The 13291-nt window shown below is 47.1% G+C and overlaps 1 protein-coding gene across 3 annotated transcripts in view; it reads left to right on the plus strand.

Annotated features, from left to right (window-relative positions):
* COQ7 (coenzyme Q7, hydroxylase) overlaps positions 1 to 13291 on the plus strand; it is a 90723-nt gene that overhangs the window by 72513 nt on the left and 4919 nt on the right. The window contains exon 7 of one of the 3 annotated variants that reach the window (XM_070412907.1): positions 3452 to 4364. The exons of the other annotated variants lie outside the window; for them this stretch is intronic. The gene's annotated coding sequence lies outside the window, so the exon portion shown is untranslated. Of the gene's footprint in view, positions 1 to 3451; positions 4365 to 13291 lie in introns of those variants that run through there. 3 annotated transcript variants of the gene reach the window in all.

Consider the following 13291-nt stretch of genomic DNA (forward strand, 5'->3'; position numbering starts at 1 on the left):
GCCACTTGCCTTTGGGATCTTGGTTTTCTCATGAAAAGTGAGGAGGGTTGAATGGTGCCTGACAGATTATTTATTTATTCAGATGTAGTATAGGCAGAGAGTACTCTTCAGACCTCATGCCTGGCCACCCACTGCCCAACACCCTTTTAGCTTCTCTCCAAGGGGAAGGTGCTCATTGGCTCCCTCAGAGTCTGGGACACTCCTGGCGCCATGTGTCCTAGAGGAAGGGGTTACTGTGTGCCAATGGCTGTAGCTCTGCTCTGCCTCCTCCCCCACTTCACAAGGCTGGGTAGGACCATGATCTAACACCTGCTTGAAATTTTGTACATTCCTTTAAATGTTGGCCACTGGATTGGGTTATATATTAAAGTTGATAAGACTGTAAGACTTATGTTCATGGTTGGGGTTGGGGGATTAGGAAAACTGTTTTAGTCTAGAGTTTAAACCAAGTGCTCTAATCTAACTTTTTTTTAGAGAGTTCTGCATTGGTGATTATTAGGCCCAAGGTCAACTTTCACTAAGTGTCCAATCCAGCTACTATTCCTTTCATATGGCTCCCTGAGGAACTTTGGGAGTGGGGTGAGTGTGAGGGAAGGTATAAGGAGATGGACAGGGGCAAGATTCAGGCATCCCTGGATCCTACTCTCAATAGCATCAACAATATTAGCAAAATCTCAATGCAAGCTAATTCCTATTAAACTTTTAACAAATATTTCACAAACACCCGTTTTATGCTATGCCAGCCATCTCTGATGTTCTAAGATGCTAAAATTCTACCACATTGGTTAGGATCGACATTGAACCCCAAAGTCCCATCTTCCCAACGGTTTGTGGTTTCTTCTCCTGAGACTGAATACCAGTGGTGGCTCCAAGGGACAGTTGGTGAAGTAAATGGTCCAAGCAGAGTTTTAGGAGGGGCTGGGGAAATTCCCATATTTCAGCACAGCCTCTTCTCCAGTGCCCTAAAGCCACCTCCAGCCCACCCTTTCCCTGCAGGATGGTTTGCACTTACTGGCCTCCCATTCGGTTTATTGAGGAAAATTTGTGTCTTGAGCTTCAGATCTTAACTCTGCACCCACTAATATCCAGAACAATGGGTAGCTACGTTGGTTTGACGTTGGTCCTCACTGAAACCACTTTGGTTGGCAGATCTTTGATTCCACCTCCCACCCCGCCCCGTGATAATCTTCAAGTTGATCAATTTTAATGGAATGTGAGCCTGCAAAAGGCATTAAAATGCACTTTAAGATAAGAATGCTTTCATTCACCCTGTGCCCAGCATCCAAGATTCTGTGGGGTCAGAAATGGCATGATCAAACTTTACTTGGTGTAGCAGAAAGGGCAGGAACTGTGCTCACTGTCACACCTGGATCCAGATCCCAGCTCTGCCACTTATGAGCTGTCTGATCTGGGACAATATCTCTTAGCCTCAATTTTTTCTTGAAAAGTGGGTATTGTCTCTGTGCCTGGCTTACAGAGTTGCTCTGAGGATGGAATGAAAACATGTATTAAAGGGCAGTGCTTGGGCACACAGTAAGTGCTCAGTAAATGGAAATGGTTCTTATTAAACACTATCAAGTGGCAGCAGCCATGATGATGGGGGCTCCATTCAGAAAGCCACTCATGATCTTCAGCCCACGGCCCACAAAAACTACGGGGCAAAGATGAAGGTAAACATTACAAGACATACTTTAAGAATAACACTCTTGCCGAAACCGGTTCGGCTCAGTGGATAGAGCGTCGGCCTGCGGACTGGAAGGTCCCAGGTTCGATTCCGGTCAAGGGCATGTACCTGGGTTGCGGGCACATCCCCAGTGGGAGATGTGCAGGAGGCGGCTGATTGATGTTTCTCTCTCATCAATGTTTCTAGCTCTCTATCTCTCTCCCTTCCTCTCTGTAAAAAATCAATAAAATATATTAAAAAAAAAAAAAAAGTATAACACTCTTGCTGAAACCGGTTTGGCTCAGTGGATAGAGCGTCGGCCTGCGGACTGGAAGGTCCCAGGATTCCGGTCAAGGGCATGTACCTGGGTTGCGGGCACATCCCCAGTAGGAGGTGTGCAGGAGGCAGCTGATCGATGTTTCTCTCTCATCGATGTTTCTGACTCTCTATCTCTCTCCCTTCCTCTCTGTAAAAAATCAATAAAATATATATATATATAAAAGAATAACACTCTTAAATTGTATATCTCTTTTTCCTCACAGAGCTTCTAGTCTCAGAAATATTTGTATTTCAGCTTGTAGGAGGAGGTGTTTTTTTTTTGTGTTTTTTTTTAGGGTTGTTTTTTTAAGTTTCTAATAGTGGATAAGAGTGGGGCTGGGTGAAGGAAGAGGGGTGCAGGAATGACTCAGGGAAGGAGATGAGGTACTGGAGTCCTCCAGGTGGGATAAGGAAGAAGAATTTATGTCATGAAGACAATGCCCATTTAGTAGCCATGACACAGAAACCCCTTTTCAGAAAGATCCCATGCTTGGTTCGATGTTGTGCTGTCATTGTCATCTTGAAATTATTAATAGTTTTAATTAAGGGCCCTGAATTTTCATTTTGCACTGAGCTCTGAAAATGTACTTATGCGTCCAGTCCTGCATAAGTATAAGGGTGAGGAGTGGAAGGGGCTCGGTGTAGCTTGAGCTGCCTGCCCCTGTGGATTACCCAGTGACCATCACCTTTGAACCACGAGGTATCCCAGAATCAGCACTTTTTAATCCCCTTGAGAGGAAGGAGGCCTTGGATGTGTATGGGTGTCTTTAAGAATGGGGAATCTTGCTGTCCCTGATCAAGGTGGATCTGATATAACCAGGAAGGCTGTTGGGGAGCACAAGAGACTTGGTTGGAAAGTTTGTAAGGAGGACATTCTGAGAAAAGGGAAGTGTGTGGAAGGGCGCCTGCCCTGTTTATCAGAATTCCAACTTAGGGGAGACTTAGGGAGTATCGAAGGCAGCGCCCCCTAGTTATTCCCTGGCCTTTCCAAACAAGCCTGTGCATGTGCAGACCCCCGGGTGCTTACTGGAATCCTTATGCCTAATCTTTGGGTGCCCTTGCCTTGAGGACCAATGCAAACACATGTGTCCTCCCAAAGATTACTCACCCCATTGATTGTATCTAAAGATAAAAACTGCAATAAAAGCCTAAGGAGGCAGGCAGTTGGGGCTGTCTGGTTGCTATAGCCAGGCAGTCCCTTAGCCTCTCTTTCACAACAAACGTTCTGTTCTGTCGGAGTAATTCATTCATCCGTGGCTCAGGGTCTGCTGATCAGCCCTGGCAGAAGGCATTTCCCTATGAGCAGCTGGTAGGCTGGCACCTATGGCGGATTTATGCTATCAGAAGTCCGCACTGGCTGCCCTCGCCCATACGACATTTTGCCCTATTATGATTTTTTTTCTGCACGTGGGAATAATGTAATGACTATATACTGTTTCTGCCTTCTCAGCATCCTTATTTCCTTTGCAGGAACTCTCCTTCTCTTTTCCATGAGTTTCCAGTGGGACTGCTAATCATGATGTGCTGTCCTCAGCCCATGGACACGTGACCCAGGCTGGACCAATCACAGGGCTACATCCCCCGCCCCCCCCCCCCCCGCCTGTGAGTGAGGCAGGGTGGCAGTTTAGGGGCTACCAAAGTTGAAACCATCTCCATCCTCTGATTGCATTGAGATGGAAATTGCAGGTCACTGAAAGACAGACTAATCAGAGTATTTCGCTCTTCCTTAATTCTCCGTGATCACAATGCAACTGTTCCTGTTGCTGCCTGAATGTGGGAATCATCAATTTCTCTGATGGGCACAGATCCCTGCAGCTGTGCAGCTCACTCAGGGAGGGGGTCAGACAACACAGGGCCTGCAAACATGACCAGGAAACCACTGCAAAAGTCCAGGATATCACCACTCCTTTTATTTCCATAGGGAAGAAATAAGGCCTTTTTGTTTGTTTTATTTATATAGTTAGTTAGTTCATTGATATTATTTGGGAACCAATAGGTGCTTTTCTTTGAGCTTCCATAGAAACAGCTATCTAAAAAGTAAGGAAGCATAATTCTCAAAGAGAATTTAAGAGGAGATCCTTAAGACATGGAACCACGCAAGGGCTTTTCATTTTGTTTTCTTTTAAAAAACAGCTTTGTAGACATATAACTTGCATACCTTAAAAGCCACTCATTTTAAGTGTACTATTTAATGGTTTCTAGTAATTTGCCATCACCACGGTACAATTTTAGAACATTTTCATCCCCCTCCCTCCAATTTCTTGTACCTATCTGCATGCATTCTCCACCCCCACCCCCGGCCCCTGGCAACCGCTAATCTACTTTTTCTCTCTATAGCTTTGCCTTTTCTGGATATCTCTTATAAACAGAATGATGTAATACATGGTCGTTTTTTGTCTGGCTTCTTTCATTTAGTAAAATGTGTTTGAGGTTCATCTATGTTGTAGCTATATGAGTAGTTGATAGTTCGTTTCTTTTTATTGCTGTAAATTACCCCATTGTATGCCGACACCACATTTTGTTTATCCATTCATCCATGTGAGCATTTGGGTTGTTTCCACTTTGGGGCAATTATGAATAATGCAACTCTGAATGTTCCCATGCAAGGCCTCACATAGAGCGATGGCTCTTTAGACAATGCTGGATTCTTCTTCCTCACCACAGCAAGGCAGGCTCTCTCTTGGGAGAACTTTTGTGAACCTTGCTTGAGAATAATGGATAGGGTGATAAAACTCATCTGCTACTCTTTTAAAAAAATATATTTTTATTGGTTCGGAGAGGAAGGGAGACGGGGAGAGAGAGAGAAAAAGAAACATCCATGATGAGAGAGAATCATTGATTGGCTGCCTCCTGCACACCCCCTACTGGGGATTGAGCCCACAATGAGGGCATGTGCCCTTGACTGGAATCGAACCTGGGACCCTTCAGTCCGCAGGCTGACGCTTTATCCATTGAGCCAAACCAGCTAGGGCAACATCTGCTACTCTTGAGAAGCCAAAATTGTTATAGAGGGTGTCAGACGGTCTTAGTCCCTAAGTGAGGGATTTTCCCATATTTCCCTTAGCAAGGCAGGACAACACACAAAAGGGGCCAATTAGTCCCTTGGTTGATTGATATGTATACACACACACACACACACACACACACATACATACATATATATTATATACGTACATATATGTGTGTGTGTGTGTATATATATATGGATATCTGGAAAGATCTCTTTTCTCATTGGGGTTGCTATGCTGAGAAAATGTAAAGTTGGTGCTCACTAGTGCCACTTGTTCACTATGTGGAAGGAGACTGAATTTATTCAATAATATCATTAAGTGCCTTCTAGGTGCTAGGCACTGTCTATGTATTATAATAATAGCTGTGCAAGAAATCGACAAAAAATACCTAGAGCTTATCTCTAGTTGGGGAGACCATGAAAAATATAAGATGTGTTACATGGTGATATGTATTATGGAGAAAAATGGAGCAGAAGAGGGAAGTAGGGAGTTCCTGGGACATTGTAGAGGCTGCTATTTTGAAGAGGGGAAAGCTGGGGAAGATCAGATTGAGAAGGTGATGTTTCAGCAAACCCTTAAGGAAGCTGTGTCATCTAATGCTACCTAACAAATTACCGCAGACTTAGCTGCTTAAAACAACACACATTTATCGTCTCACAGCTTATGAGGGTTAGGAATCTGGATTCTCTGCTTCAGAGTCTCCCACAGTCAGCTTCAATCAAGTCGGCTTGGGCTGGGGTCCTACCCAAAAGCTCAACTGAGAAAGTATCTGCTTTCAAGCTATTGGATTATAAGAATCTTAGTTCCTCAAGGGCTTTGGGCCTGAGGGTCTCAATTCCTAGCTAGGCACCCTCATTTTCTTGCCACGTGGGTCTCTCTATAGTAACTTGTATCATCAAAGCCAGCAAGGGAAGGAGTCTGTGCCACCAACAAAGAAAGTATTGCCTTATGTAACATAACCACAAAAGTGACATTCCAACAACAGCTGTGATAGGTCTTGCCTATACTCAGAGGGAGGAGATTTTTCAGGGGTGTCAGTACCAGGAAGCAGGATCATTATGGGCCTTCTTGGAAGTCGCCTGTCAGTGAGTCATGGGGGACTTCAGGGGAGTGGGCAGTGTAAGAGGCAGAAGGAACAAGGCAGAAGGACTTGTCTGAGTGTTCAAGGAATAGGGAGGAGGCAAGTGTGGCTGGAGTGCACTGAGCAAGGGGTAAGGGAGTGGAGATGAGGACAGAGGGGTGGGTAATGGGGCCCAGGTTATGTGGGACCTTCTTGACTTTTACTTTAAATGAGATGGGAATCACTGGAGGGTTTTGAGCAGAGGAATGACATGAGCTGACATTATTCTAGAATCTCCTTGATACTCAAACTGTGGTCTGTGGCCCTGCAGCATCGCCATCACTTAAAGCTTGTTAGAAATGCAGCATCTCGGGCCCCGCCCCAGACCTACAGAATCCAAACCTGCATTTAATAAGATTCCCCAGGTAAGTGGACTGCACAGTCAAGTTGGAACCTTAGTGGCATCAGAATCACCTGGAGGGTTTGTTGAAACACAGCCTTCCCAAGGCTGGTGTAAGATAAGGCAGATTAGAAAAATGCGTGTGCTTCAGAGTTCAGAACCCCAAGCTTCTGATTCAGCGGGTGCACTTCTAGGAAGGTCCCGGAGGAACCTGCTGCTGCTGGTCCAGGGACCATGATTTGAGAACCACTGCTCTACAGTGTGCCTGGGGCCAGGCTGAGGGCTGAGTAAGACAAACCCCCGTCTTCGAGTTACTCACAGGATCAGGGCTTTCTCCCAGCCTCTGGGGAAGAACAACATGTCAGAGCCAAAGCTCCTTCCTTGTCATAAATCCTAGGAAGGCAGGTTTCATATGCTGCCCCTGGGACCCCATCAGTGCCTCACGCTCATGCCCACCCTGGTGCTGTCCTATTTCTGCAGTCAGTCCCATCTCTGTTTCTCCTAGCCGCGCAGAGAGCGGGAACAGGTGGTCACCAGCTCCCTGCTGTTAACTCTTCATATGTGTGCAGCCCATTATTAAATCGCCCTCAGATTTTCCTTCTCCAAGACTAAATAATTAGCTACCCTTTTCTGAATCATGGGGTGGAGAGGGTTTGGCTGACGATAGCTACCAGCCTCTGACAGGATCATATGTGGTGGAAATTCTTGAACCAGTGTGGGGGCTGGAGGTAAGATGGGGTGGGGGCTTCAAAAGTTAGACCATTAGACTCCTTCATCTAAGCAAGATCCTTAGAAGAGACGCTGGCAGACAGCATGCAAAATCAGGAGCTGTCCAGTGGGACGCAGGAATCAGCTGGAGGTCAGCCGTCACGGGTGAGTCAAACATCTTCAGGGACTACGGGCACCATCAGGCTTACCCCCACCTCAGTGAGGTCTCCCACACTCACCCATTCTAATCAATGGAACGACACTCACGGGGCAGCCCGGCTGGTGGTGATCAGCCTCCTAGGTAAGAAATGTCTGAACATCACAGATGATGTCCTGGTGTGCCCAAGGTCAAGGTCAAACTTTGGACTACCTGTGTCAGCATCTTCTGGGAGGCTTGTTAGGAAGCAGACCTCCAAACCCTACTCCTAAACCTACTGCATCAGAGTCTTTGGGTGAGGAGTCTGAGAATAGGGAGTTTAACAAGGCAGCCCCCCACCCCACCTCCCCTACCCCTACTTATATGCACAGTCAAGTTTGCGAAGGGCTGTCCTAGTGTGTGATATGGCTCTTTCTATTCTCAATCTTGGCCACCAACAAAAAAGAAAAACTGTTCAGGGTAAATAAAGTGCCGGGTATAGCTACTAGGAAAAATATTGACTTGTCTGTGTGGTGTGTTTATATTTTGAAAATAAAAAATAGTAATAGCGAGCATTTCTTGAGTGCCTTCTTGGTGGCAGGCACTGTGCTAAGGGAAGAATATAGATTCGCCTGTGGAATCCTCACCTCCATGAAATTAGTGGCTGTTCATATCCCATTCACTTGAGGAGGGACTGAGTAGCATAGAGACATGCCCAAAGTCATACAGTTGGTAAATGGCAGGCAACATGACTTAGACCCCCACCTGGCTGACACTGGCCGAGATTTCAACCTCCACATTATCCCTTCTCCTCCCTGACACACATTTCCTTTCCAACTACAAGACAGGATAAGAGGCACCGTGGCCACAGATTAAATATATGCTGGGGGAAGGGGCAGGGGGACGATGACCCTAATTCTGAACTATGCACTACTGCTTCACATGCATTTTTCTAATTTGCCTTATCTTACACCAGCCTTGGGAAGGGATATTATACCCATTCTGCAGGTGAGGAAAACTGAGGCTACCAGGGATCAAGTGGATTGCCTCAGGCCATACAGCTATTATGTAGATGAAGCTGGAATAGAAGCCAGATCTCTTACTATAGAATCACACAGCCCCTGGTGAGGATGGAGATGAAAGGGGTCAGTCCTGAGGATTATACTTAAAAGGTAGCCGCCCTTCCTATTTAAACCAGCCGTTTCATTAGCCTGGAGACTTCTTACTTCCTGAATGTGCCGACACACTGCCCAGGTTTACAGGCACAGCTAAAACAGGCTCTAAATGGCATGTTCAGGAAGCTGTATACTTAAAACGGACCTGCATGGCAGAAATAGAGTCACTTAACCAAATGTGTGTTGCCCATATGGATGTCAGTGACTGCTTTTGCCAGTCTGGCGCTTTTTAACTATAATGGGCATCCTGAGATCTGTGGTTTGCGTTGCCACCTTCAGAGTCCTGCAGAGAAAACCATTATTATGTGCCTGTGTCTGCCATCCCGAGTGGGGCTGGGAGGGCAGAAGGTGAGAGGCCAGGCCCCTCATAGCCGCTTAGCCACTGTAGGCTGAGGAGCTCGGGAATGCCACCAGGATGTACCTGCAGCCTCGTCTCCTGATCACAGCACTGTCATTCTGTGTTAGGAGGGGCTGAACTCTAGAGCCCTCTAATCTGCCCATTGGACAGCTCTGCCTGGACGTTCCACAGCCCCATCAGCATGGATGTGTCCTTTTTGTCGGCCAGAATCTCTTTTTTTAGAGAACCTGCACCCCCCCCACACACACACACACATGGTCCTTGCAGGAACATGGCTCATGATGCCCACACATCTGTGGTCAATGGTCCAGGCCGACCCAAGCAGAGTGCCGAGTCCTCAGAGTTTGGTCCCAGGACCAATTAGAGTTGTTCCTTAAGATTTCATAAAAAGCCTCTTTTCCTTTTGGAGCATCAGGTGTTAAAATATAAGCTGAAGGCCATTAGTGGCCATTTTTCTAATGTTCAGAGAGAAGCTGTGAGGAGGTGAGATATGGAGAGAGAGAGAGCATGGGTCCTCATGGCATCAACAGCATCCCTAAGCAGCCGTGCCTGTAGGATTTGCCTGGGACTCCCAGTTGATGAGCCTGTAAGTTCTTCTTTGCTCAAGCTGGATTGAGTTGGGCTCTTGCAGGGACCCTAGATAATACATATCTGAGATTCAAAGTATCCAAACACAGAACGCCGACTCCTCTCCCAGCAAACTGCTTTCTTCTAGCTTCCCCTGCCTTCCACAACCTCATCACTGCTCATTCAGTTACAGCCCTTATTCACTGCCCTGACCTTAGTTCAGATGCGCATCACTTCTTAACTGGGTTGTGGCCCTAGCTGGTTTGGCTCGGTGGCTAGAGCATCAGCCTTCGGACTGAAGGGTCCCAGGTTCAATTCTGGTCAAGGGCACATGCCTGGGTTGTGGTCTCGATCTCCAGTAGGGGGCGTTCGAAAGGCAGCCAATCAATGATTCTCTCTCATCATTGATGTTTCTCTCTCTCTCTCTCTCTCTCCCTTCCTCTCTGAAATCAATAAAAATATATTTAACCGGGTTGTGGCAGTGGCCTCCCGCCTCCAAGTTTGTCTATTCCATGCCCACAAACAGACCCCCTGCCCCAGCCAAGATCTCTCTTTCTGAGCCCGATCCTTCCTGCTCTTGTGTGGGGTCATTCACGAGGCTGCTGGACTTCGGGCCCCTCCTACCTGTAAACCGCACCTGGCACCAGCCTCTCCCGGCTCCATCAGAACTACTTGCAGCTCCCACGCTCACGACTAAGCTAACATCCATGCTACCTTCAGTGGTTCTCAACCCTTTCTGCGCCAAGGACCCCTTGCCAGTCTGTTAAAGCCCATAGAGCCTCTCAAAAGAATGTTTTTTTAAAATCATAGACTAGGATACATAAGGTTATAATGAAATTATCATTATATTGGTATCTAGTTATCAAAATATTCAAACTAATTTATATGGTAATGTATGTACTTCATCATTAATGCATTGAATAGAAAAAGCGAGTGGTGAGCCTAATAACTGTTTTACTTTTCAAGCAGTAAAGAGTGTAAAAGAAATTTCAAGTTATTTGCAACAACTGTAATGTGATAGGAATAGATAGGATTTCTATTGGCGACCAAGTCCCATATTGCTGCCTGCATTCACAATGAAAGGAAATACTGAATTTCAGGTAGAGGTTAGGGACAATGGAGCTGTAACTTTCATGGACCCTCCAGAATTCTATCCATGGACACCGCCACCTCCCTAGTCAAGCAACACTGGACTCTAGAGTAATCTCCCCACTTTTTGTTCTTTGGGACTCAGCTTAATGTCACCCCTCCAGAAAGCCTTCTCTGGCCTTACATACACTAGGTGTGGTCCCCTCCTATGCACTCCCGTTTTCATACCACAGGCCCCGTGCAACTCCACGCATTCGTCAGTCTCCTGGACTGGGGCTTCTCCTCCGAGGCCTGTGACAGTGCCAACTGCCTTGTCCAGACAGGCACAGCCTTGGTCTGAGTCCAGGTTACAACTCAAAGCCAGACTGCGGGTCCCTGAGACGGGCAGGGAGAGGTTCGATGAGCTGGAGATGCTGAAATCCAGTCTTGGAATGATAGCTGACACTTTTGATGAATGGCTTAGGGCTGACTTCTCATTCATTCTTATATCCGAGGCAGATGGTGCAGCCGTGAAGAGCTGGTCCTTTAGAGCTAAACCTGTCTGCATTTTCATCCTGTCCCTGTCACTTTTCCCTGTTTACATTAGAGACTCGCTTCCTCTCAGAGCTCCCTCACCTGTAAAATGGATGAGACAATAATAGTGCCCACCTGTAGGGCTCTGGTGAGGATTTAACAAGAATGCATGTGTAGGGCTCAGTCCTAATAATGACTTGAGTTAGAAGCATCCATATGAGCTATTATTATCATCCATTTGCTCTTTCAGCAAACATTTATTAAGCACCTATTGCATGCCAGGTGCTTTACAGACATGAAAGCATTTGATACCTTCAGAGGTAGGTTCTCTTATTCCCATTTTAAATAACCTCCCCATTGGTGCTAAGTGAAATAAGCCAGTCAGAGAAGGATAAACACCACATGATCTCACTCATTTGTGGAATATAGAGAGCAACATAGACTGATGAACAGGGACAGATCCAGAGACAGAGAAACAGCGATCAGACTGTCAATCCCCAGAGGGAAAGTAGGGGAAGTTGGGGGTAAGGGGAGGAGATCAACCAAAGGACTTGTATGCATGCATATAAGCCAAACCAATGGACACAGACACCAGGGGGATGAGAGCATGAGTTGGAGGGGAGGGGGTTTAATGGGGGGATGAGGACACATTTGTAATACCTTAACCAATAAAGAAATTAATGATTTAAAAGAAACACCCCAAAAACCTCCCCATTGGTAGAGGGGTGCTTCTCAGACAGTTTTAAGTCATTAGGGACTAAGATCCCAAACTAACCCTAAAGGTATCATCCCCCACCTTTCCTCCAAGAATCTGCACTGTGAGGCAGCCAGGTGCAGTGGTTAGGGGAAGGTTCCGGCTTAGGCTGTCTTTGAACCCCAACTCCTGGATGCTGCATACCCTCTGGGCAAGTTACTTCACTTCTTTATACCTTTTTTCTCATCTAAGGAGTGGGACAGTATTAATACCCACCTCATGGTTATCAGAGAATTAAAAGATAGAATTTTTGTAAAAGGTTTAAAACAGTCTTTCAGACACACAGTCTCCAAGACGTTAGCTATCTTCATGGGAACACCTGGCAAAGTCCTCCACCTCTGGCCAGTCCCCTGGAGGAGCACCCATCCCAGAAGGCACCCCTCCTGTGTGAGGCCCACTTCCCATAGTCAAATCACCCCTTCCCACCAGTGCTGAAGAACACTGTGGATAAATACCATACACTGGTTAGGTGTTTGGACCCTGTGGGTTCAAATGCCAGAGGGGCCAGCTGTTATGCTGGGTAGAGTGGCTTTCCCTCTCTGCACCTCAGTTTCCTCATCTGTAAATTGGGGATAATTGCAGCCCCTCCCTCATAAAATTGAGAGGAATCAAGTCAACAGCAACAACAAAAACACTGAATGAGTGTCTTCTGGTTAGGGACTGTGCTAGCTGTATAGGATGAAATGAAATAATGCTTGTGACGTGTTGAGTACAGTGCCTGCCGAATTATACACGTTCAGCATGTGTTACATGGCAGGTGCTCCAAATGAAACAGTGTATCACACTCAAAATGTGCATGTATGCTAGATTTTAACACAAAATATATAAACATGTGTAGCACATCTTTCAATCACCTCCACATTTATTTTCTTATTTATTCCCACAAAACATTCCTGGAGGATAGGCAGGTTAGAGATGTTATGCCATTTTTACCATGAAAAAGCAGAGGTGCTGGGAGGTTAAAAGGCTGATGAACTGGTGCCTGGCAACTGGAGACGGCTGGCCATTTAAAAAGAGAGCGGCGGAGGGCAATGTTCCACCTCAGATCCCCCAGTGGAGAGCCAGCCCCAGCTCTGTGGCCTTGGGGTGGGAGGACCGGCTCGGAGGCGGCTTCCAGGCCCAGGGCGCCCCAACCACGTGGGGAAGCTGCGGGTGGACACGCCCTGGGGCGCACGACCGGTGGCGCGGAGCTTCCAGCGGGCAGAGGCGCTCACGACTCTGGGCACGACGCTGGGTGGCGCTGCCGGGCCGCCCCGCGCCAAACCTGTTGCGCGGAGGGCGCTTGTCGGCCAGGTTAGGGGACAGGGGTGCTCCGCTCTCTCCCCGAGCCCCCTGCGTCCTCCGCCGCATCTCCCTTGGGGAGCCTACGCCCCATCTTAACGTGAGACTCTCATTCACTTGCCTCTGCATTCCTCACGGCAACAGTTCTAGGCGCGTCGGGTGGGGTGGGAATAAAGTTTTCCCGAGCTGGTCTGGGAGAGGGCTGGGTTGGGCAGGAGCCTCCCAGCCACAGACTCCATGGCTGGACTGTGCCCTCTG

The sequence above is a fragment of the Myotis yumanensis genome, unplaced genomic scaffold, assembly GCF_028538775.1.
Source record: "Myotis yumanensis isolate MYYU_CA2020_CCGP unplaced genomic scaffold, mMyoYum1.0.hap1 SCAF_4, whole genome shotgun sequence".
Lineage (NCBI taxonomy): Eukaryota > Metazoa > Chordata > Mammalia > Chiroptera > Vespertilionidae > Myotis > Myotis yumanensis.